The sequence below is a fragment of the Chanodichthys erythropterus genome, chromosome 22, assembly GCF_024489055.1.
Source record: "Chanodichthys erythropterus isolate Z2021 chromosome 22, ASM2448905v1, whole genome shotgun sequence".
NCBI lineage: Eukaryota > Metazoa > Chordata > Actinopteri > Cypriniformes > Xenocyprididae > Chanodichthys > Chanodichthys erythropterus.
The window spans coordinates 35,367,999-35,395,779 of NC_090242.1; the positions used below are offsets into that span (position 1 = coordinate 35,367,999).

The window sequence follows — 27,781 nt, forward strand, 5'->3', positions numbered from 1 at the left end:
AATATCCATGAGATGATATGCAAAATGAAAATATGGAAAAGTCATGATGCATTTTTGTTCTGTGTTCTGTGTGGTTGCTTCACTTCTGGCATTAAAAGAGTGTCTCTGATTTTATGGTCTGTAGATGTGGCTCAGGTCCCTCCTTCAGTGTGCATCTGTGGGATTGTTTCATCTAGCCTAACTAGTTGGTCAGTGTTTCTCAAACAGTATCTCATCAGTGTGTAAATCCTTCGATGAATCAGAACATGTTGGCTGCAGTTTTCCTGATGCATCTGGATGTCTGTCCTTCTTATTTGATGTGGGAAGAGGGTCGAACACGCAGAAGCATTTGAGAATGAAGGAAGCTGTTCAGTGCACTAGGAATACAATGTACATTTGGTTAAAATGACAAGCGGGAGCAGAAACGTTCATGCAGTGGAGATGGAGTCTGGTTTTAGAGGGTGTTTTTAGTTGTTAAAGTAATGCTAAAATAACACTGACTCCAGTTTAAAATTTCATCAGTAAGGTATTGTGATGGACTTGCTAAAGAGTGACTTTATCCGCACCAGAACATTGTGTATTTTAGCACTGGATTGACCAATCATCTGGTCAATCATATTTTTTTAAGTGCTTCTTAACTATTTAAAGGTACACCGTGTAACTTTTGGCACTTTAGCGGTTAATAAACAAAACTGTATGCATTTCGTGGAAGAACATTGTTTTGGTTGTGCTTCGGCTCTGCGTGACTGTGCGGATGAATATGATTATCTTACTGCTCATAAAACATTCATTACTAGGCTTAAAGGGATAGTTCACCCAAAAATGAAAATTATCCCATGATTTACTCACCTCAAACCATTCTAGGTGTATATGACTATCTTCTTTCAGACGAACACAATCAGAGATATATTTGAAAAATATCCTTAGTCCTCTAAGGTTTATAATGGTTGTGAGTGGTAATCCAAATTCTAAAAAAAAAAAAAAAAAAAAAAAAAATGCATCCATCCATAAAGAGAAAAAAAGAAAGAAAAATAATCTATACAACTCCAGGGGGTTTAATAAAGGCCTTCTGAAGTGAATCGATGCATTTGTGTAAAATAAGTATCCTTATATAAAACTTTATAAAGTAAAATAACAAGCTTCTGGTGCAAAAATAAAACGATAATGCTTTACAGTGAACTCTGTTAGAGAGATGCGCTCTAAAAATGCTGGGTTAAAAACAACCCAAGTTGGGTTGAGAATTGAAAAACACAGCGATTGGGTTGTTTTGCCCAACCTGCTGGGTAGTTTTATTTAACTCAACTATTGTTTAAAAATGACAGCTTAAAATGAACCCAAAATATGTTGCATTTATTAATGTTTAATAAATGAACATTCATAATTAAACAATAAATATTTATTAAATTGCTTATAATAAATGTTCACCTTTTGATTATCACTGTTGCCTCTAGTAATTATGTCTGATTTTTAATTTAATTTTAAGTCATTTTTAACAATAGTTGGGTTAAACAAACTGCCCGTCACGTTGGGCAAATATTTAATGCAACCGCTGGGTTAAAACGACCCAATTACTGGATTTGTCCATATTTAACCGTTTTAAACCCAGCATGTTTAGAGCTATATCTAGAGCTATATATACAGCTATATCTGCACCTAACACCTAACTCATCTGTTGAGTAATAAAAACACCAAAATGACAGTCAAATCCCTCAGTTCTCACCATCTCCTAAAGCTAAGCCAATGTTGATTCTTGTTTTATTACGAGCTCTGTCGCGTTCTCTTTTCGCCAGCAGACTCTCCTCTGTTCGGCGTTTGTTTAAAACGGATGATTCCCGGAAGTTGGAGATTTAGCGGCTCTATGTCTCCCTCATTGTGACAGCTAATCTGTGCCACTCCCACACCAGACCCGCGTTAAAGTAGGCAGAGCAACTTCTCTCTATTTACGGATATGACGAGACAAGCATGGGCGAGTGATGTATGTACGCAATTTCCCACCAAAACCATCCTGACAGGTCTAGAATATAAACACTTATAACAGGCTTACTGTAGTGAAGCAGGGAAAGACAAAAACATGTTTTGGATGAGGCATTGATGATGTATTGATTTCAATTCTGTTAATTTTGAACAAAAAGTTACGTAATGTCCCTTTAAATCGTTGAAACCTTTCTGTTAAGCAAAAGAAGCTTGATTTAGCAGTGAGATTCCTCCAGTTATTCTCATGTTATCGTGCATGAGTGGAATTTCAGGAAGTGTCAGGTTGAAGTGAAGTGTTCGGATTATCTGCTCTGTGTGTGTGTGTGTGTGTGTGTGTGTGTGTGTGTAAGAGGAGATTTCTTGTCTTGGTTTTCCTAAAAGGCAGTTGAACATCTGGCAGTGTGTATGTGTGTGTTTGTGTGTGTGTGTGTGTGTGTGTGTGTGTGTGTGTGTGTGTGTATCTGTGACGCCATTGACATTCCATTCCATCAATGCTTTGGTTATGGCTGCCGTTTGCATGCATGCATGCGCGCGTGTGTGTGTATGTGTGTGTGTGCACCCATTTGCAGTCGTAGAAAGCACTTGTGTGTGTTTTATGTGTTTGTTTATGTACATTTCACTTGTGTGTGTGTGTGTGTTTTTCTCACTCTCGTGGTGTGGGCAGTACGTGCTACTGTTTTTCCAAGTGCTAATTTTTGCTGCAGTTGCTGGTTTAACGTCCATCTCGTTACAGCCTGAACCAATTACAGCCTTAATTATCCAATAAATATGTATTTAAGAAGCTGTTTGCTTTTCGTGTGTGTTGTGACACGTAGAGCAGAAACCAAACCCGCTGGGGTTATGCGCTTTATACATCATATGAGACCGACCGCAGAGAAACACTCAGAAACTTGCAAATTATAATATTCTGCATTTGTTTTTCACTGCATTTCTATACAGTTTTATAAGGGAATTTTGCTCAAACACTTCCAGGTCATATTTTTTACTAAATTTAAAAGGCAAATATTATATATATAAAGAATTTTTGACATTGGGACAATATTTTCATAACAATTTAATCCACAAATTCTTATTATTGTAATGTGTCAGATCATTTTTCTTTTGAATTACAATAAAGTATTAAAAAAAAAATAGTGTAACATTATCTTCACAGTTAAACTTGACATTGATTATATTGTAAAAACATTTTGACAGTTATATTGGACATTGATGTTTTACTTAAACATTATTTTGACAGTTATACTGGACATTGACATTATATGGTAATATTTTTTACAGTTAAATTGGACATTGATGCTATATTTTAACATTATTATGATGTTGACATTTATTGTAACTTTTTGACAGTTATATTGTATGTTAACTTTACATTGTAACATTATTTTGACAGTTATATTAGATGTTGACATTATATTGTAACATTAATGTTATATTGTAACATTAATTTGACAGTTATAATGGACGTTGATGTTATATTGTAACATTAATGTTATATTGTAACATTAATTTGACAGTTATATTGGACGTTGACATTACATTGTAACATTAATGTTATATTGTAACATTAATTTGACAGTTATATTGTATATTGATGTTATATTGTAACATTAATTTGACAGTTATATTGTATATTGATGTTATATTGTAACATTAATTTGACAGTTATATTGGACGTTGACTTTACATTGTAACGTTATTTTGACCTTTATATTAGATGTTGACATTATATTGTAACATTAATGTTATATTGTAACATTAATTTGACAGTTATAATGGACGTTGATGTTATATTGTAACTAGGAGTGTAACTGTACACAAAACTCATGGTTCGGTACGGGTTCGGTACAGCAGGTGGAGAGAAAACTAAACAATGCTTCTTTTTTTAAATTAAACAGTGGTTTATTGAACAAATTGTGTCTCTATCTTTAAATATTACAATATAAAATTTAATTTAGGGAGCATATATTAAGTGAAAGAGTTAATTTCTCTGGCGAACTAACAAGCTGTGGACACTGAATGGTTTTTCTGAGGTAAATGCCACGTGACATTGTTTACAAGCTGTTTTATTGATGTCTTACCGCCTTTGAAACACTGATTGAGCGATTACACGAGATATGGCCATTTAAGTTGTATGTTGTACAGGTATCTATCAGCATACATTCAGATGTTCATTCATGTATCATGTTTATTCTGTAACTAGTATTAAAGAGGAAGAGATGATCGCGTTCACTCGCGCTCTGCACTGCTGGTTGAAATGAGGCGCCAGAGATCTGTCACGCCACATTAAAGAGTGCCAAAACAGCATTGTCTGTTTGAATTTCGTGATTTCGTGGACAGAATTTGAAGTATGACACTTTGTTTCTTATCGAAAGTAACAAAACGCAGAGCTTATTGTGATTTTTTTGGTGGTTAATGGTGGTTAGGCTACAACGCCGTATTCATACTGTTGTACTGCTTTCGTCTTATCTATCTGTCTTAGTCTTTGTTTTCGTAATTCACCGGGAAACCGAAGTGTTCACAAACAGGAGACTTTGATGTTGCAATGTAATGCATTCCGTACACATGTGCACCGTACCGAAAGCCCTGTACCGAAAATGTTTGGTACGAATAAGTGTACTGTTAGACCCTTAATTGTAACATTAATGTTATATTGTTACATTGATTTGACAGTTTTTGTGGTCATTTCACCTCTACCTGCAATTTTTATTGCTATAATTAAAAAAGAAATTCTGTTACCATAATATATATATATATATTTAAATTGTGTTAAACACAACCTTGCCTTTATGCATTTAAATAAAAAACAAATGCTGTATTTTTTAATATATCCCAGTAAAGAATTATAATGACAATCACGACTGTGAACAATAGAATTTACAAAAACCTAAAATTAAAAGTTATGGATGCATAATAGTTATGCGAATATGTGTGGGGTAAATGTTTTTAATTGTCATGAAAATCACAATTTCAAAAATGTTCTTCATTGTAATTTCATGTTTCTGTTTTTTGATTTTCATGACCTGCTCTTGACAGATTCTGTGAAATTCACTCTTATGTTCTTGTTTAAAGAAGCAGAGAGAGAGAGAGAGACAGAGAGAGACAGACAGGAATGTAACCGGACACTGTGAGGAGTTTTTCCCACAGAAGTGCCCTCTCATGAAAGGCTTTTGTCTGGCTGCTGTGTTCAAACATACTCGTTTCTCTCTCACTCTCTTGCTCACTCACTCACTTGTTCTTTTTTTCCCTCTGAAAGTTTTGCAGGTGTTCAGGGCGCAGCAATGAAACAAGGTCTGTTATTTGGTGTGTGCGGTGGGCGGGCGGGCTGGTGGGTGGGGCATCCTGGCCTCTTTCTCCTCCATCAGGGTCATTGGCTGAGGAGGAGTTGAGAGGAGGGGCTGATGGGTAATATGAAAAGCAGAAAGACAGAGATCTGCTCAGTGTAAACACAGAGTGTTCTGTTATAGACCCTGACAGACCAGACACACATGGGTCAGTGATGGGAGAGAGCTTCTGCTATTAGGGATGCAACATTTCTCAGATTCTCACTTCATTATTTCAAGATAAATATTACTATAAAATTTAACAAATTAAATTGGCTTTTAAGTGTGTCTGAATAAAGTAAACACTGATTCAGTTAAACAGTCAGCAAAAAAGACAAGTGAAAACCTGTAAATATTTCTCTCTGTTTCTTGTAAACATTGTTGTTTAATTAAAATGAATCTTAATATTATCAGACAGCAGCAGGTCTATAGGTCTATCTTTCACGGCAACACCTGAAAATGCACAATTCCGACATTCTGTTTACGTTCACTCTCAGTGCTGTGTTTCCTTAAAAAACAGGCATTTTGACCAAGAAGAGCATTTGACCGTTCATGCGTACAGCCGCATTTCCTGCGAGGCGCGAATGTTCTTCACAGAGAGTTCACACAAACACGTATGAGAGTATTGAAAGAATCCGCCTGTCAGTCAGACAGCACTCGAGTGCTTACGCAGTGTAACATTATCTTCACAGTTAAACTTGACATTGGTGTTATATTGTAACAGCATTTTGACAGTTATATTGAACACTGATGATTTATTTTAACATAATTTTTTACAGTTATATTGGACATTGACGTTATTTTGTAATATTATTTTGGCAGTTATACTGTAACATTATTTTGACAGGTATATGATGTTGACATTATATTGTAACTTTATTTTGACAGTTATATTGGACGTTGACTTTACATTGTAACATCATTTTGACAGTTAGAATGGACATTGTTACATTGTAACATTAATTTGAGTTATATTGGAAGTTGACATTATATTGTAACATCAATTTGACAGTTAAATAGAACATTGACGTTATATTGTAATATCATTTTGACAGTATTGGACTTTGATGTTATATTGTGACATCGCTTTGACAGTTATATTGTATGTTGACGTTATATTGTAACATTATTTTGACAGTTATATTGTAACATCATTTTGACAGTTAAATAGAACATTGACGTTATATTGTAACATCATTTTGACAGTATTGGACTTTGATGTTATATTGTGACATCGCTTTGACAGTTATATTGTATGTTGACGTTATATTGTAACATTATTTTGACAGTTATATTGTAACATCATTTTGACAGTTAAATAGAACATTGACGTTATATTGTAACATCATTTTGACAGTATTGGACTTTGACGTTATATTGTAACATCGCTTTGACAGTTATATTGTATGTTGACGTAATATTGTAACATTAATTTGACAGTTAGAATGGACATTGTTACATTGTAACATTAATTTAAGTTATATTGGAAGTTGACATTATATTGTAACATCAATTTGACAGTTAAATAGAACATTGACATTATATTGTAACATCATTTTGACAGTTAAATAGAACATTGACGTTATATTGTAACATCATTTTGACAGTATTGGACTTTTATGTTATATTGTAACATCGCTTTGACAGTTATATTGTATGTTGACGTTATATTGTAACATTAATTTGACAGTTATATTGCACGTTGATGGATGTTGAAATATTGTAACATTATTTTGACAGTTATATTGTAACATCATTTTGACAGTATTGGACTTTGACGTTATATTGTAACGTCATTTTGACAGTTATATTGTATGTTGACATTATTGTAATATTAATTTGACAGTTTTATTGGACGTTGCCGTTATATTGTAACATTAATTTGACAGTTATATTGCATGTTGATGGATGTTGAAATATTGTAACATTATTTTGACAGCATTGGACTTTGACGTTATATTGTAACATCGCTTTGACCGTTATTTTGGATTTTGACGTTATATTGCAACATTAATTTGACAGTTATATTGTAACATTATATTCATAGTTATTGGATGTTGACTTCATATTGTAAAATTACTTTGAAACTAAAATTGGACACTGACGTAATATTGTAACATTATTTTGACAGTAAAAATGTAACATTAGTTTGACAGTTAAATTGGACATTGACATTATATTGTAACATTATTTTTAAAGTTATATTGTAACATTAATGTTATATTGTAACATTAATCGAACAGTTATAATGGACGTTGATGATATATTGTAACATTATTTTGACAGTAATATTGGACTTTGACATTATATTGTAACATTATTTTGAAAGTTATATTGGAACATTAATGTTATATTGTAACATTAATCTGCCAGTTATAATGGACGTTGATGATATATTGTAACAATTCTTTGACAGTAATATTGGACTTTGACATTATATTGTAACATTAATTTGACAGTTATATTGGATGTTGACATTCTATAGTAACATTATTTTTTACAGTTATATTGCACACTGACGTTATATTGTAACATTATTTTGACAGTTTTTGACACTTAAATTGGACATTTACAGTATATAGTAACATTACTTTGAAAGTTTTATTGGACGTTGATGTCATATTGTAACATTATTTTGACGGTTGTAATGGATATCGACATTTATTGTAGCATTATTTTTGACAGTTATATTTGACTTCGATGTTATATTATAACAGTTAAGTACATTTAAACCCCGAACCCAAAAATTCAACAACAGGATCCGGAAGTACATTTTTAGTATTATTATAGTAGAGATACAAATACATTTCATTCTTATCATGTTTGATGTGTGATCACGTGTGCACATGTGTGTGTGTGTTCGCATCTCCCTCCTCACACCCGTTTATTCCATCTCCGTCCCCACATCAGCTGTTCCAGAATTTCATGGAATTCCCTGTCTGGTTCCCACTCGGTTTCCACGGTAACAGGTGCGGAGTTCACCCTGGCGTCTGGACGCAGGCAGGTGTGTGTGGACTTAATTACGCCGAGAATTCCACCGCTCATCGCGCGCACACACACATCTCACTGCCACATGTTCTGGAACAACTGTTTCTACACTGCAGAGTGAGGCGAGCCAGTTTATCCTGTACTAGAGTTCGAACCCGAGGGTTTCAGATAGAGCCTCCCGTGCGGTTTCAGCACTGTAATGAGTGCGGGAAACTCGTGAAGCTTCCCTGCAGAACTCACTGAAAACTGCTCACAGCAGAGAGACAAACACACAGAGAGAGAGAGAGACCAGTGCTTGACAGAAAACAGTGAAGCCTCCTTAGCGCATTTGAAACCGAAGTGTGAATGAAACATATCGGCACTTTAAGAAAATATTTCAAGCTTCATTTGCAGAGGGTTTTTCAAACGGCACAAATTGTTTTCACCATGCTAAGCTCCTGCAAATGAGTAGACTGGAAATGTTTACCTGTTTACAGACGCAAATGCTTTCACACATGCGGCGTGTTTTGATATATTCTCTAAAGAAGAGAGAGAGAGAGCGGCGAACGGCAACGGGAGAAAGCGACAGAGACGCATGATGGCTATTGCTGCTCGTCACTGTGAATTACACGGCCTTGGTTTTTAAATGCGAAGCCGAAGACGATGCCAAACTGACGAACACAATGCACACGCAATGCGCTGAAAACATGACCTTCCCTTTCATTGCATCATTCTGTGTTTTAGTTCAGTTGTCATTTCATCATTAGGAATTATAAATGCATAAGTTGTTGTTGTTTTTTAAGGAGCAAAAGCAGACAGTGACAAGCTGCTGTGAAACTCTAAAAAGAAAAAAATAATTACTAAATGTTTCCTAATAGTACAAAAAAAATCCATTTGACTTTTATGTAATAATTTATGTTATTATTTTCTGGAAAAGCAAGCACATTGTCTGCATTGAAAAGAGCAGCAGGAACATTCTGCGAAACATCTCCTTTTGTGCCCCACAATAGAAAGTGTGTCATGTGGGTTTAGAACGACGGGAGAACGATTCCTTCAAGTAAATCCGCTCAAGTCTTTGATGTATCTTTTTCTCTGTTTCTCTCTTTTCATCTCTTTCTTTACCTCTCTCAAATCGGTTTTGTTATGGCTGTGAAGGTTCTCTTGAATAGGCTCTTGGTTTCTGTGTGTTGTGAACTCAAGTACAGACATGTACAGTCAAACATCTACAGCTCTTTCAAGGATAATCAAAGGTCTGAACATGAAGAATTCCATAATTTCTGGAAAACAGCCCTGATCAATGATGAAAATAAATAAATAAACTCAACCAGAAAATCTCCCCTTCTAGATGCAATCATTTTTATTTTATATATTATTTCTATTTGTATTATTATTATTATTATTTTATTTTTATTTAAATATGCATACATTCTGGATAACAACTACTATATAAAAAATACTAAATACTTTACAAATTTAAATAATATATAATATAAAATATATAATATATAACATAAAATGTTACATTTATATACAAATGTTGTTTTATATATATATATATATATATATATATATATATATATATATAGTATATGTAGTATATTATATAGTAGTCAACATTTGAAGTGGATCAAAAACGTTCATCAATGTTATCCTAAGAAAAAGGTCTTTGATGAAAGGACAACTTTGATGAAAGATTTTGATCCAAAACACTCATCTCCAAAGGGATTTCAGACAGTCTTCAAGTACAAATCCGAAGTCATTCACAATGCATTATGGGAGTGTGTGGTCAGTGTGGATCTCTTTTGCTGTTTACGTTTCCATGGTAATAGCATCTTCTCTGATTGATGGATTCCCATTGGTGGATTGGTGGAAAGGGATTTTTCACTTCCAGGAGGCTGGAGCTGTTGCATTAGTACATCTTGCATCTTAGTGCAAAATGTAATTCCAAATTGTTCTTATTTTACTTTAAGGTGAGACTGACCCAGATTGACAGTGTTAGTCGTGAAATGTCTCAGAAACAAGCCTGTGGCATCAACTCTGAAATTGGCATCATTGAGTCAGAAGTTTCGAAGACATTGCGAAGGTTTCACGCCAGATCTGGATAATGGCCATGTTTTATATGATCCATGTTTCTTTTCTCATCTCTCCCCACTTATAAGCGAAAAAGACTCGCCCACACGCCACACACACACAAAACACATATGCACACATCGATATTGTTATTTTGTCACTTACATCTTGTTTACGGGCTATTAAAAGCCCAGAGTCTCTCACACACGCTCTTCACGTGGTCAGACTCGGCGCTCTCTCTCTCCATATGTGTGTGTGTGTGTGTGTGTGTGGGATGGGTCGAGGTGTGTTGGGGTGCCGTAACGCCTGGCGTCGCTCTACTGTTTGGATAATAGTGATATCGGCGCTCTTGGCTGCGTCGGGACAGACATTAATATTTCAGCATATGTCTTCTTCTGAAGTGTGAACAGAACTCGCGTTACGGAACGACCCGCTGAACGTGTGTGAGAAAAAAGTCTCTCTCCTCGGAGGCGGATGACAAGGAGAGAGACGGACGCTTGGAAATAGTCTTTACCTGAGTCTCGCCGGTCACGGTCTGGTCTGGATTCAGGGGGTTTTGTACTGAATGTGGCTCTAAATATGTGAGAAGCAGAGATTTTTGATAACACTTTGCAGTAAGTTAAAATCAAAAGTTAACATTAGTTAATGCAATACATGAAATATGTCAGCTGCATTATTGGGTTTTCTTAGACATTGTTTTTCGTTGATGTTTTTGAGGAACACAACCTGTCCATGTTGACATCTGAGTAATTTGATGAGTTTCTATTAAATGGCAGATTAATTAGTGTCAAAATTGTGTTTGCAGGACCATCTCTTATCTCCATATTTCGTCATTTTTATTTTTTTCATAAATCATTACTATTGGTCATCCTTTACGTCTCTCTGTAGGTTTTGCAAATATTTAACCAATCAAAAGTATTAAAAGGAGCTTGTGACTAAACCTTGTAAGTCCACTGGCTCATTAAGCTGTCAGTCAAACCTCATAACTCCGCCCCTCCTCTATCCTGAATGAAGTGCTTCGCACAGTTTAGACTGTCTCTGCTTGTTTGCAATGCAATGATAAATAAAGAACTGGTTCTTTGAATTAGTACAGCATTTTCTTTACTTAAGAAACATTTAATATATATATATATATATATATATATATATATATATATATATATATATATATATATATATATATATATATATATATATATATATATATATATATACTGGGCTAATGTTTCATGCATTTGAGGAGTGGAGTGTCTCAGTGTAGAGTCACAGCCAATACTGTCTTCAATAGCCTGTGTGAAGCACAATTTTTAATGGCATGAGATTTTGACCAAATGACAGAAAATGACAGAAAAAAAACTGAGTGCCCACATATAGCTACAGGAAACTATAAGTTGATGAAAATGTCATGTGATGCACTTACTGCCGTAGAAACGGCTGTTCTAATCACAGATAAAACATGCATGTCCGATATTCACTGGTCAAAATACTTGTAACTCCTTTTGTGCTTGATTTTTGTTAAAATGTTAATAATATAATTACACATGCAATTTTCTGGCCATATATAAAGCCACAATATCAACGCTGACAGCACTGTATTTAACTCTTTTTCCCTGCCAGCGTTTTTTTTCTTCCCTTTTTTTTTTTTCAGTTTCTCACAAAGCTTTCATGGCCCCCAGAATATTTTGTTATATGAATATTTGAACATGCAAAGATCAGAGCCTCTGCTTTTAAACAAATAAACTCAAATTTTACTCTAGCTGCATGCATTGTTTTTTCATTAACACTTGAATGTAAGTTCATAAAAATAGCATTTTAAACAAAAAGCTAAGGAAATCTATAACGTGGAAAAGCAATGCTTTTATCACTTGTTTCTGCTCAGTTTTTGCCTGTGTTTTGATCCAGAGATTGTGTACTAGCGTATTCTGTATTCCCACTAACAGTGAAAACATGGAAAGCCAGAAAATGGCAGGGAAAGAGTTAATTATTTAAAAAGTAGCATTTTTGGAGATACAAGGTTTCCACCCGACAAAGCTGAATACTAATTGAAACTACGTAAAAACCAATGCTAGATCAACAGATTTCCCCCAAATGCTGTCGCAACTAGTCAAACACAGTTGTCTGAACAAAGAATTTCAAATGGAACAATTTTGCTAGAAATACAATATTGCATGAAAAAAATATGCGTACAAAATAATTGTATCGCTGTTTTCTGGCCTTTTTGCAAAACTTAGTTAAGATTTTTTTACATTTGTTGATTGTCACCGTTCTTGTGTGTCTAGAGTTTAGGTCTGTGTAACAACTAATCAGCCCACCTTGATTTCCAGGCATGTGGAATTAAATGTTTGATTGAATCAGCAGATATTGGATTACTGTCCATTTTAAATGACTTTCATGTTCAGTCTGTGACGTGCAGTGAGCAAAGAAACTCTTAAGATGCAGGAGCAACAACTGATTTCAATTGGATTTATGTTTACGTTCAGTCGTGACCATCAGCTGATATTCACACAAGATCTTTCCCAGATGAAAACGTTGTCTCTCAGATGATACAAGGGCTCAGGAGACCTTTATTGACTTCTCAGTTGTGCTTCATTGAAATATCAACTTTGTCTTTTTGTGTAATTTGTATTAGTCAAGTTATTCCAATTATCTTGTGTTCAACAGAAAAAAAGAAAATCATGTATTTATTTGGACTGTCCCTTTAAGACAAGTTATTGTTTACATACAGTGTGCTGGGTCAAACATGAGAAATGCTTAAGACCTTTGGTATTTTGGCAAAATGTTGAGATGATTCTTTTCCATCAGAAAAAACTGGAGACTTTACTGAGGTCCATATTGAAACAAATCGATACTGAATCAGAATCGAAAATGAAATTGGATCAAGAGCTTGTGAATCACAATAAATATTTTCTACTTGATACTTGAGGTTTTTTTTTTACTGAGGTTGTGTGAGAAAAACAAAGACATTTGTGATTTAGATGGGATTAAAAACACAAAATGAATCTGTGAAATGCAAATGAATCTGAAATGAATCAAAATCAAATTGAATCAAAAGCTTGTGAATCATGATAAATGTCGATTATAAACATACTTGAGATTTTGACTGAGGTTGTGTGAGGAAAAACAAAGATGTTTGTAATTTAGATGGGATTAAAAAACATAAAATGAATCTGTGAAATACAAATTAATCTTTTGAAACAAATCAATATTGAATCAAATCGAATCAAGAGCTTGTGAATCATGATACATGTTGATTGTAAACATACTTGAGATTTTAACTGAGGTTGTGTGAGAAAAAACAAAGACGTTTGTAATTTAGATGGGATTAAAAAACAAAGTGAATCTGTGAAATGCAAATGAATCTGAAATGAATCAAAATCGAATTGAATCAAAAGCTTGTGAATCATGATAAATGTCAATTATAAACATACTTGTGATTTTGACTGAGGTTGTGTGAGGAAAAACAAAGATGTTTGTAATTTAGATGGGATTAAAAAACACAAAATGAATCTGTGAAATACAACTGAATCTGAAATGAATCAAAATCTAATTGAATCAAAAGCTTGTGAATCATGATAAATGTTGATTATAAACATACTTGAGATTTTGACTGAGGTTGTGTGAGGAAAAACAAAGATGTTTGTAATTTAGATGGGATTAAAAAACACAAAATGAATCTGTGAAATACAACTGAATCTGAAATGAATCAAAATCTAATTGAATCAAAAGCTTGTGAATCATGATAAATGTTGATTATAAACATACTTGAGATTTTGACTGAGGTTGTGTGAGGAAAAACAAAAGATGTTTGTAATTTAGATAGGATTAAAAAACACATAATGAATCTGTGAAATGCAAATGAATCTGAAATGAATCAAAATTGAATTGAATCAAAAGCTTCTGAATCATGATAAATGTCGATTATAAACATACTTGAGATTTTGACTGAGGTTGCGTAAGGAAAAACAAAGATGTTTGTGATTTAGATGGGATTAAAAAAAACAAAATAAATCTGTGAAATGCAAATGAATCTTTTGAAACAAATCAATATTGAATCAAATCGAATCAAGAGCTTGTGAATCGTGATAAATTATTTGCATTTATTGTTTATTTTTGTCCCAAAGAGGCTGTGGAACATGAGAGATCTTACGTTCTGTGTCTATGAGAGAAATAGAAAGAACGATGATAAATGAATAAATGAGAGTGTAAGTAGACGTGCATCCACTCACTGAGTCCATTATATTTTCAGGATTAAGTCGGTATTATGTTGAAATATTCAGAGGTTGGCTGAAGGTTGATAATGCGTTTAGACAGACATTAAGCTGTAATCGGTTTCTAATGGAGTTACTCTGAGACATCTGATATGATTTGCTGTGAGCTGAGAGAGAGAGAGACAGCCTTGGCCATGTGTGTATGTGTGTGTGTGTGTGTGTGTTTGCTTCCATTGTGAAAGTCTGGATCCATCGCCACTTTTTTCTTTTCATCGTTTTCCCACAATGCCACTCTGAGTGTGTGTGTTTTAGCGCAGTGTGTGGAAGTGAATGAGATGATGTGTGTGTGTGTATCCCGTCGTGAAAGAGTGTGCTGTCACCCACGCTGATTGCTAACTTGTTAGCGCTTTCTCACTCTGACTCCTCTAAACCAAGAATAGGGTGACAGCGAGGTGTCAATCCCAGAGCCATCGCCATGGCGATGCTGCCACCACGTCTCTATGGCGCTGGGTATCGGGGTGAAATCCGAAAGGACCTCGCAGTTCTGCCGAAGGGAATCGCAGCGTTCCTTTCTGACATTAAACAAGTGCGATCCTATCAGTTGGCGCCCAACGCGGGGCGTTTGTACAGCGCTGCGGACGAGTCCACTTCACGTCGGAGTTTGCTTCGGATGACTGTGTGAAAAGCTGTTTTTAATGAACTTGGTGGCTTCGGTTTATGTGGACTCCAGTACAGCACAGATATTGAGGCCAAATCCCTTGTCTTGTAATATAAGACATATTTTTCACTGAAGTCTGAGTTTTTTTTTTCTTAACCAGCCAGTTTGTGTTTCTCTTGGTTTTTAGAAAAGCATATAATACATTTATTTTATCTTATTTAATTTTATCCAACAGGTGCATTTAACGACAGACAATAACTTCTTGTCAGATAAAATATATTGAGTTAAATTTATTTTTCAAACCCCTTTGGGGAAAAATATTTATTTATTTAAACGCATGTAAAGTAAAATTATTTTTTTTCACATAACCCTGTTTTTTTGTCCTAACTAGCCATTTCTATTGGTTTAGTATATTGTAGGCCTATATTTTAAATCTTATTCAATTTTATTCAGAAGGTGGTTTAACAACTTGTCATGAAGACTTTATTTTTCATAATCCATTGGACATTTTTTTTTTGTTTGTTTGTATAATGTATTTATTTATTTTAGACTTCTCAAAATGTAATCATTTTTTTCTCAAATTATCTTTATATTATCTTCATATAATTATGCAATTTTAATAACTTTTTTGTCTTTTTTCATTATTTTTATATTTTTTTCAAAATGTTCATATTTTGTATATTTGGGTATATATATATATATATATATATATATATATATATATATATATATTGAACATTTCATTCATTAATACAGTTTATTTACTATAATTTAAAAAAAATGGTAATAAAATATGACAAGATCTCAGAGTTAAATTGTGTCAGAAAATAATAATTTTAATTTTGTCAGATAACACTTCAGCAACACATGGTCAGATCAAAGTGTCTGAATAATTTTGGCTCCAAATTCATTTTTCATGGTAGTCCAGTATCATTTTTACTGGTAGTCCACTGTATGAAGAATTTGTGGGTATAATATCAGAATTTACTTTATTTTGCTATCATCACTTACATAAATGAACTATAGTGTCCTGCACACACTAGTAAAAATATATCAAAAATATAAAAAATGTCTAAATAATTTTTGGTTTGACTGTATATATACCAAGCTTGTAAGTTTAGGTTCAGTAATTTCACTTTAATGGCAATTAAAAGGTCCTTTTCATTGCCATTAAAGTGAAATAACTGAAAATAAACAATTATGTTTATGCGAAAACAAGAAAGAACCAATGAAATATTAAAGGGAAAGTTCACCCAAAAATGAAGATTATCCCATGATTTACTCACCCTTCTGTCAGGCAAACACAATCAGAGATATATTAAACATATTCAGGCTCTTCCAAGCTTTATAATGGGAGTGAATGGGGGCCGAGATTTTGAAGGCCAAAAAAGTGCATCCATCCATCATAAAAGTAATCCACATGACTCCAGGGGTTTAATAAAGGCCTTCTCAAGCAAAGCGATGGGTTTTTGTAAGAAGAATATCCATATTTCTAACTTTATAGACCATATAATCACTAGCTTTCGGTAGATTTTATGATAGATGTATGCGCTTTTTGGGGCTTCAAAATCTCCCCTTCCATTCACTCCCATTATAAAGCTTGGAATATTTTTTAATGTAACTCCGATTGTGTTTGACTGAAAGAAGATAGTCAAATACATCTAGGATGGCTCTAGGGTGAGTAAATCATGGGATAATCTTCATTTTTGGGTGAACTATCCCTTTAATTACTGATTGTTGTAGTCAATAAATGTTTTTTTTTTTTTTTTTTTTTTTTTTTTTTGCATAGTAAAACAAAACCTGTAGCTGTATTTGCCCTTTTTCTTAATTTTGTCAAATAAACTCCTCTTAAGTGTTTTGTTCTTCCCTCATATAGATTATATATATATATATACATATAATCAATCTTGTACGGTCATTAAAAACAAATATCAGCTCTGGACATCACCTTTGGCCAAAGTATGTGATTTTGAGATATTAAGGCAAAAATACTGATTACAAAAAAAGTTATTTTATTGTTGTGTAAATACCGGTGCCACATACAGTGACAGTAGCGTTGAAGTTGCAGAAAGTGAGGTGAGGCGGCTGTAAGTGGTGTGATTCAGATCAAGCAATCAGACCAGATGTGAAAACAGTGTCTCACACACACATGAATGTGTTTTCTGACTGCGAGCGAGTGAACGCTCTTGTTGTCAGTGTGAATGTGTGGAAGCTTCAGCTGTCTGAAGGCTTTGACACAGACTGTAAACGGCAGCTCGTTTGAGTGTTTCGGTGTCATTTGGAGCTGAGAGCCAGCGCTGGTTTAAATAATTTGGTGAGGTAAACATGCGGGAACATTAGTTTCAGCTCCTCTCAGCCTCACGCTGATGGAGAGCGACAGAGCAGCTCTCACTTCTGCTTTCTGAGATCTTGATGGTCTTGCGGTGGGTTTCGTTTGCTCTTTGTTATGCAGTCTTATTTTTATGTGAAATTATCACGAACTAGGTGCATCCAGGTGATCTGAAATGTGTGTGTGACTGAGAGATGAGGGTGAAACAAGGTTCCAGCCAACTGACCATGCAGTAACTCTGTATTATTTACTTGCCAAGGCCAGTTTTAACTTTAAAATTTAAAGTTCTTGCATGTTAAATGTGTTTAAATACTGTCAGATCAACTCGTCTGAAGTTTACTTCTGAAGTCACATGGGTTCATCTCACGAAGACGTGCCCGAAAAAATTACATATTTTTATTTTACTTATACTTTAGAAAATAAAGCCTGCTTTTTCACTTCGTCATTGTGATATTATTTTCATGATGATTTTTTATTGAATTTATAGGAATAATAAATAATACCATATTTTTCCGTTACAATAATGAGAATTTTATAGGTTTCAATGTATTAATTGTCATGAAAATAATGTCGCAATGCAATAAATAAATACATAAATAAAATATAAATGTTTTTTTGCAGTGTCACTATGATATTAATATAATAAAATGTTTTTTTACAATGATTAATACAAAATATAATTTTTTTTATTTATTATATATATTTTTCCCATTACCATAATGATAGTTTTATGAGTTTCAGTGTTGATTGACATGGAAATAATGTCAAAAAATATATATATAAAAAATGTTTTCGTAATTGTGGCAAATAATGGGAATATATATATATATATATATATATATATATATATATATATATATATATATATATAAAATAAATAGACTAGTGTCTGTGAATATTAAACCACAAAAAGACTATTTAAACATGAATCCTGCATGCCTGTGTGACTCTGAAATGAATGATGTGGAAGCGCAATTTCATTGACCTCACACTGCCTCACACACAATCGCGCAGGCGCACGCACGCTGAAGCACAGCGTGTTTTCGTCCTCTGTCGCCTCACTATATAAACGCACTTTTCAGCTGCTCTGAAAGTCACTTCATCAGCATTTAACCACTTCGTTTGAGAAAACTACCGTCATAAACATATATTTTTTAATGATTTCATATTGTTGTTTTTAAGAATTCAATTAATTAGACATGCTTTTTGATTATTAAAATGGAATCCAGAAATCAGAATTTGGTAAAAAATAAAATTTGAGGGGAAAGAATAAAACGTTTATCATAGGGCCCTAAAATTTTTTATTTTTTTTTTGTTAAACTTTTATCTAAACTTCATCTATAGAAGAAAAGAAAACAGAAACTAACTACATGTCTTCTAGAGATCGCCAACCATGACTTTTACATCCAGATAAATACTTTTCAAGACAATAAATAAACGATTGAGATGATGAATGCATGTATTGCCTCTGAATTTGCCTCTCAATAGCGCTGGCTCCGTGGGCGTGGCCACATTAGCGGATAATGAGCTGAATCACAGTCTTCTGACATGGCTCTCTTTTCATACAGATTACATAAATACAGAAGGATTGTTTTCGATATGACTTACACGATTTAAAACCTGACATCTTAACGTTTTTTTAGACATAAGTGTCATTTTTCTGTGATTAGTATTCACTAAGTTACAGTTCATTTTCTGAGAACTATCAGATTGGATTTCGTTCAGAGGGACAGGAGAGATCACGCATGATGTTAGTTTTCTTTATTTTACAAAAAGCACAACATTTTGTTTTTACTCTGAGTGTATACAAATAAAAGAAGATATTCTATAGTTTCAATTGATATATTACTTATGTCTCTATGACAAAAAATGACGGAGTATTTTAAGTCTGTTTTGCTGCAATGTGAAAAAAAACCTGCAAAACGCGCCGGCGCGTTTTCAGACCTCAGAGTGTTAAATTGTTGGTAAATTGGACAAGATTCATTATTTCAATAAATTAGCCATGCTTTTTGATTACTAAAATTTAATTTAACCATTAAAATGGAGTCAAAAAATAAGTAAAACGGAAAAAAATGGAATCCAGAAAAATTAAAATGGAAAAAACGGAATTTGGGAAAAAATAAAACGGATTTTATAGGGCCCTACATATGTTCTCTACAGGTTTGACTCATTTCTGTAGTGTTTGATGTAAATCTTTGCAGTAAACTCAGCATGTGTGTTCAGGACGGCTGACCCTATCATCTGATCTCCTGAACATGAATGATGCTCTTTCCCTGTCAAGACAGTTTTGAAATATTAATCTCAGACTTTGAAGTGTTGACCTGACATTCACATACACATCTGTGCTGTTTGTGAGGTTATATAGTTTGAAACACTGTTAATATCTTTTCTAGGACCATGGGTTCATTATTCCTTCATTGTTTCAGAGGATGTTTGTTGTTCCCGTCCAGATCCGAATGTTAGAATATTGTGAGCAGGATTTGGGCCAGTGACCGCAGCCGTGACCCGTGTTCAGTCTCTCCGCGGCCTCTGTGAGCTCTCGTTCAGATCAGGATGAGAATAAACCACAATCAATGCATGGAAATCCCCATTTGGGAAAACAGGAAGCCGGAAGCAGGGAATTCTCTCGGCATTGTTTTTTAATGGAGCATGATGTTTTCTCGCCGCTGTGATATTAGTGCCACGGTCATGAGAGGTGAGCTGATGTCAAAGTTTGGGTTTTATTGCATGGAATACCATTTTTTTAATATATATATATATTTTTAAAAAAAGAGTCTCTTCTGCTCACCAAGGCTGCATTTATTTGATCAAAAATACAGTAAAAATTATTAAATATTTTTATAAGTTAAAAGAGCTGTTTTCTATGTGAATATATAGTAAAGTGTAATTTATTCCTGTGATCAAAGCTGAATTTTCAGCATCATTACTCCAGTCTTCAGTGTCACATGATCCTTCAGAAATCATTCTAATATGCTGACTTGTATTAATCTATCGCCGTCTGTTTGAGTTTGTTTGTCATGGCTGTTCATTTGGTATCAGATTTTAGTAACTATGTTTGATTTATCAGTTTGAGGAGAAACTTTCACCCTGTTCATGGCCAGTAATACGGAGCTCGTTTTCCCAGACGATCATTATTAATGCACTTGCTCTCTTTCACTCAGACGTCATCTAGAGCTCAACACCTTCCTGACTAAGAGTTTGAACCTCTCGACATCTGTAACTGCCATCAGGAAGCCAAACCACCAACGACAGGCAATAAAAGACACAGAGAGAGTCTGTTCTTCCTCTGGTGAGCGCAGGTGCTGCTGTAACCTAGAGAGACTAGTGCAGGTTTGGTTAACCCGTCGCGAGCAGCATTCCTCTCCAGATCTTTTCCATCGCTGTGTTTGTTTTCCTCGCTGGTTTTCGTGCAGCTGCAGGTGCGGTTTCACGTCGTCTGTTTTATGTAATGTTGTAAAAACACGATCCGGCTCTGAACGCGAGTAACGGCTTCTGACAGATTCAGAGAGAACGCCGATCTGTTCCCGTTTTTGATGCTGAAAGCCGCCGTGGCCACGAGATGAATCATCTGGACGTTCTCTGTGGTGTGGTGAGACGTCAGTGGCCTCAGGATGTGGGAACAAAGATTGAATTTAATTTAAGAACCAAAATAACGAAAGAGAAGATGGAGAAAAAATGTGTTTTTCAAGAGGGGAACTAACGTTTAAGAGAGCGGAGTCTGGATCTGTCAAATTATTCTTCTTTTAAAAATCAATCCATCATTTTGAGAGCCTTGTCGTAATTTGGGACTTGAACACAATGTCAAGCTCCAAGGTTTTTTTTTTAATACATAAACACAAAATCAGTCCCAGATGGACGCTGTGGTTTTGTTGTTATAGTATGTAGGGCGGCACGATTAATCGAAATAAAACTGAAATCGCAATGATAATTTTTTTTGTGATTTGAAAATCGCACTGAACCATATAAAATTCCACCAAAATTAAAGCTTGATGGTTTAATTTGAAAATGAGGCAATTAAAACGGCTATAAATATTAATTTTTAGTCCGTTTTACTGTAAAAGCAAATTATTATTGTTATAATTTTTCATTATGCAATTTTTTATTTTGAAGTAAAATATTATGATAGTAATATTTCTTATTTTGTATAATATTTTATTTATTATTAATACTGATAATATGTAATAATATATATAATATTAATAATATTATTATTTTGAAAATAAGAAATTAAAACAGCAATAATAATTTGTAGTTATAAAAAAAAAAAAAAATATATATATATATATATATATATATATATATATATATATATATATATATATATATATATATATATATATATATATATATATATATAATTTTATGCATTTTTAAATTAAGGAAAAACATTACAATAGCAATATTTATAATTTTGTAAAATTTGTAAATTTGTTAATAATTAGAACACATAATATTAATGATATTTTGAAAATGAAGAAATTAAAATTCAATATAAGTATTCTAATTTTACAGTTGTACTATTATTTTTATTATTATTATTATTTTATTTTTTATGCATTTTTTATTTTAAAGTAACATTACAATAGTAATTTTGTATAATATTTTATTATCATTAATATTTAATAATATATATTATTAATAAGATTTTATTTATTTATTTATTTATAAATAATAATAATAATAATAATAATTTGTAATCATGCTGACATTATTGTTATTTTGTATTATTATTTTGTAGTCATATTGGTTTACAACCACAACATTTTTAGCCAAATTCTGCAGGCCTACAAAAAGCACACCAAAAACACTTTTTAATTTAATTTAATTTAATTTAATTTAATTTAATTTAATTTAATTTAATTTAATTTAATTTAATTTAATTTTTTTATTTTATTTTATTTTATAATTTTATTTTATTTTATTTTATTTTTAATCATATTTGGAATCGCTCAGCCCTACTAGTGTCATGATACTAAAACACAAAAGTGATGTTACATGTGTGTGTTCCTCATATTGTGTGTGTGTGGTGGTAAAGAGGTCAAAGGTCATGTTTAGGGGTTAAATGTGAACAGACCCTCTCTGTGCATGTTGAGCCCAGGAAATGAGGTCGTTCCCTTGAGTGTCGTACAGGAAAGGAGCTTGAGTGGTTTGGTGATAATGACTGAATCATGGGGATCGGCCCCGTCTCATTTCACGTCTCTCTGCCTTTCTCTGATCTCACATTACTGCTTCACGTTTATTAGTGGTGTCAAACATCTCTAGGATTGTTGCTTTTGCTTAGAGACCTGAACAAACCACTGACCTTTAGAGTAGAAGAAAGTATTGCTTTACTAAGTGATCAGATGCATGGAAGTATAACTGTGTCTTGGCTAAAGACACACACGTGTGTGTGCAGATGTGTATATTCTTGAGTCTTTCCTCATCTCTTCATTCCTGCTGGTTTGCGTCTCTCTCCAGATGTGAGCAGCCGCTCTGCATCTTGTTTTGGGGGGAGGTGCGTTCGGGAATGCTGGAATTCGCATTTAGTGGAGGAAATGCTGGGAATAATGGCACATTCCCAGAGAGAGAGAGAGAAAGAGAGTGAAGCACACCTGCTAATATCCGTCAGGAGCTCTTTCAATCCAAACACACCTGATGAGAAGCACTAAACCACCGGTGACGCGTGTTTACTGCGGTTTGGCCAGGGTTCGGTGTGAGTGAACTTCTGATCAAACCACTGGAAGTACTGAGGATGAATGTGTTCTTCACATGTTGATTTTGCATGAATAAGAATTAATTTCATTTAAAGCATCAACTTCATCTCAGCCGTTTCTCATCAAATTCTGTCCTGAGAATAAAAAAACAGACTCAAATGTGTTAGTGAATGTGGAGCAGCTCAGAGAAATGATTTTTCAACCATCCATCCATCATCTGATTTTAAAGAACAAGTACAATGCATGAAACCATGTGAATGGTATTTGGTGTGTGAGTGTGTGTGTGTGCGAGCATGAGTGAGAGTGTGTGTTTGTGAGTGTGTGTGAGTGTGTGTACTTGTTTTGACTATACTATACCAAATTTCTGCACTTATATTGTGAAATATGCAATGATGGTAAAACCAAGAAAAACTTTTAAGTATTAAACTAAAACCGCCAGTAGGTGGCAGCAAGTCAGTTTTTATGAGTGAATCATCGAGTCATTCATTCAGTAACGAAGCAAGTGTCTGTGAATGAATCATTGAATCATCGACTCTCACGATTCGTTCAAAGCTGCAGAATTGTTCGCGAAACGCAGACGTGTGTTGTAGTTCTGCTGTGGTTTTCGTCAGAACTATTATTTCATTGCAAAATAGAGTAAATATGACAGTACTGTGTTTAAAATGTACGTTTTGTTTTTTGATCTGTTGTATAATAATGTCACGTTTGGGAATAATTGCATTCTTGCTCGTTATCATCATTAAATACAAGAACTCACACAAGGTATGTTTTTGTATCTGAGAGAGTCTTAAATTGAAATTAATCCATTATCTGTGTCTATATTTGTTCTTCATGCGAGTAAGTGCTAAATCCCCACTTTTACAAAGGTGCATTGTCGAGAATGACAGTAATTAAGCACGATTTAAAGGGTTAGTTCACCCAAAAATGAAAATGATGTCATTAATGACTCACCCTCATGTCGTTCCAAACCCGTAAGACCTCCGTTCATCTTCAGAACACAGTTTAACCCTCTGGAGTCTGAGGCTGATTTTGGGCCCTGGAGAAGTTTTGACATGCCCTGACATTTGTGCTTTTATCAGTTGGTTATAAACATATTAATGACAAAAGTGTCATTACACTGTATTCAGCACAAACTAGGCTACCATAATATGTGAGGAACATGTATGTACATGTTTGTGTTTTTAAAGGAATAATGTTTATGCGTGGTTATTGAAAAAACAAAAAAAAAAAGTAACTGAAACAATACCTAAAAATGCATACTAAATGTTTTTTCACAAGACTTTTGAGAATTGTATATTTTAGTGTAGAGTTTTTGCTTCAAAATGATGTGGAAATGATCCTCCCTACTCTGACACATAAAACATTGTATTGATTTTAAATTTCTAAGACACTTTTTGTTTAGGTAGGCCATATGCGAAGAGGTGTGACTCTTCATGAATAATGAAGTGATTTACACCTGGGGAGATTAAGACCCTGCCCCTAATGAGCCGCATAATGAGCCATTCAGTCAGGAATGTGACTGAGTCAACTAAGAAAATGCAAAGACAAGACATATCATTGTTTTTTTTCTTTTTTATTTAAAATAAAGTTAACAATATAATCCACATATAAACTAGGGTCAAAGGCACATTTTTTGTGTATACAGGCAAATAAAGGTAAGGTTTATAAAAAAAAGCCCACTTTTACACCCTATACATAACCTGCTTGATCACATATAGATAATCTTTGCAGCCCAATGGTCAGTGAGAGGTGGTGAACAGAGAATCTGAACAGTCACACATCTGTGTGCCATTTTTGAAAACAGTTCAACTGAAGACACAAGTAAATGTCACATGCCTGGCATTTCCAAGGTGTGTCTTGCCTTTTACCAAGCTGTACTTTGCAAAGCATGCAGTTCCGATGACCAGCGGTGGCATTATTCCTTGCATCTGATGTCAGCTCTGCTCCTGGAACCGGTACATGGTCACTTTTGGTCCGTTTTGGAGCTGCTTTCTGTGACGACACACCACAGAGCTCTGCAAATATATTATCATCAAATATGAATCTTATTAATATTATCATCAAATATTATCATCAAATATGATGATTTGCTACTTATGAAACATTTCTGAACAATTGTAAACAATAAATGTTTCTTGAGCTGCAAATCATCATATTAGAATGATTTCTGAAGGATCATGCGACACTGAAGACTGGAGTAATGATGCTGGACATCACAAGAATAAACGACTTTGTGAAATATATTCAAATAGAAAACAGTTATTTTAAATTGTAATAATATTTCACAATATTACTGTTTTTACTGTATTTTTAATTGAATAAATGCAGCCTTGGTGAGCAGACGAAACTTATTTTAAAAACATGAAAAATCTTACAGATTTCAATATAGGCCTACCATATAGTGGGTAAAAGTGTACTTACTCAACTGTGTTGCTGCGTGCCCTCCTAGTGGGAATTGCAGGTGAATGTGAGAGTGATGGATCCACATTCCTAAAAAAAATGTAAAAAAAACCCTGTTATTATTAGCATATAAGATAATACTCTCATACCATTAGCTATGCATAACTGACAGGAAAGTAACAGGTATACAAGCATGCTGTATATGTCTGTCAATTGGCCATTACCGGACAAAGTGTGCGAATGTGTAAACGTTTACAGTCTGCTATATCAGTTAGCACATTTAGCAAATAGCAACATGTTCGCGCATTTCACAACCAAGCATATTTTAGCACATTCACGCCTATCATATACGGTACTTAGATACGCTATATATATATTTATAGATAGATGTAAATATAAGGCAAATATAGATGTACGCTTGTATATAAAAAAAAACACGTCAAATAATTTGAGTATATCAACAGAAAAGCATTCTATTTATAAGCATTTTTATGAGATAAAGTTATATATATATATATATATATATATATATATATATATATATAGATAGATAGATAGATAGATAGAAGTAAATATAAGGCAAATATAGATGTACGCTTATATAAATAATTTAAGTAGGCCCTATATCAACAGAAAAGCATTCTATTTATAAGCGTTTTATGAGATAAAGTTATATATATAGTTATATAGATAGATGTAAATATAAGGCAAATATATGTACGCTTATATAGAAAAAAAAACACGTCAAATAATTTAAGTAAAACTAAATCACTTACTCATCAGAAACTGTATCTTCAGCTGGATCAAGTCGCTCTTCAAAATGCAGACGTTCATCGTCAGAGTCGTGTTCTTCTTCCGAGGAAAGAGTGAACTTCCTCACTGTCCAGGACCATCTGAAGAGCCTGCTCACCTGTGTAGTGTGCCATCTTCCAAACGCGAAGGACAGCGAATGAATCTGATGAAACTTGATGCTTTTTAAGACGCTGTTAGGGGCGTTTACAGTTTGCATAAATCGCCTCAGCACATTATCTTATGAATAGAGCGCCTGCGCGTGGGCGGGGCACACATTAAAGATAATTAGGTCAGACAGGAGAAACAGTACCTCTCTTTACTTTTATACTGATTACATAAAGGGAGAATATTTGTTTTAGAATTTATTTGTTTTGTTTAAAAGTAGACACTTAAAGCTTTCCAAAGACATATCTCTCATGTCCATGTAGCATGTATAAGCCATCTATTTTAGTTACTTTTAGTGACGTTTTAGAACGATGTTTGCAGAGACGGAGACGGCAGGACAGCACACCCTGTATATTTTATTTATTTTTAAAAAGCACAAAGTTTTATTTTGATTGTGAGTGTACACAAAAAAAAGAAGACATTCTATAGTTTCAATTGATATATTACTTATGTCTCTATGACAAAAAATGACGGAGTATTTTAAGTCTGTTTTGCTGCAATGTGAAAAAAAAACTGCAAAACGCGCCGGCGCGTTTTTAGACCTCAGAGTGTTAAGATATTTTAGATTTAGTCCAAGAGCTTTCTGTCCCTCCATTGAAAATGTATGTACGATAGACTGTCCATGTCCAGAAAGGTAATAAAAACATCATCAAAGTAGTCCATGTGACATCAGTGGGTTAGTTAGAATTTGTTGAAGCATCGAAAATACATTTAGGTCCAAAAATAACAAAAACTATGACTTTATTCAGCATTGTCTTCTCTTCCGGAATCCTTTCCATTTAATTGATTCCATTGAACTGATTCCATTGAATTGATTCCATTGAATCCTTTCATCTGTCTGTGTTGGTAATGCACTTTTACGTCGCCGTGGTTGTTTTTGGCGATTAGGACATCCGCGACATGCACACTTACGCACCATTTTAAAAAATATACCAATACCAAAATACAAACAATGTAGAATAGCTTGAATACAGCGTGCGTCTCCCTCAGACTGTAAACGAAGCTCGGGTGCACCGGATAACACGTCAGCAGCGTCTTACGTCAGCAGCGTCACTGCGGAGTCATGAACCACACTCCGGAGCAGAAGGGGGCGGTAATGCACCAATAAGCTGCATGCCAACCGCCGTAAAACAGTAAAAGAAGAAGAAGAAGAAGAAGCGGATTTGTGAACGCGGATTGACAACAGACCCGGAAGAGAAGACAATGCTGAATAAAGTCGTAGTTTT

At 34.0% G+C, this 27,781-nt stretch overlaps 1 protein-coding gene and 1 long non-coding RNA gene across 7 annotated transcripts in view; one reads left to right on the forward strand and one right to left on the reverse strand.

Annotated features, from left to right (window-relative positions):
• The window catches only part of LOC137012072 (transcription factor 4-like), a 184,629-nt gene that overhangs the window by 11,486 nt on the left and 145,362 nt on the right, over positions 1 to 27,781 (forward strand). The gene's annotated exons all lie outside the window — the stretch shown is intronic.
• LOC137012073 (uncharacterized) lies at positions 24,241 to 26,592 on the reverse strand. Its single transcript, XR_010893536.1, has 3 exons — positions 26,375 to 26,592; positions 25,620 to 25,688; positions 24,241 to 25,213 (listed from the first exon to the last, which is right to left on the reverse strand). It is a non-coding gene; the product is annotated as an uncharacterized lncRNA (long non-coding RNA).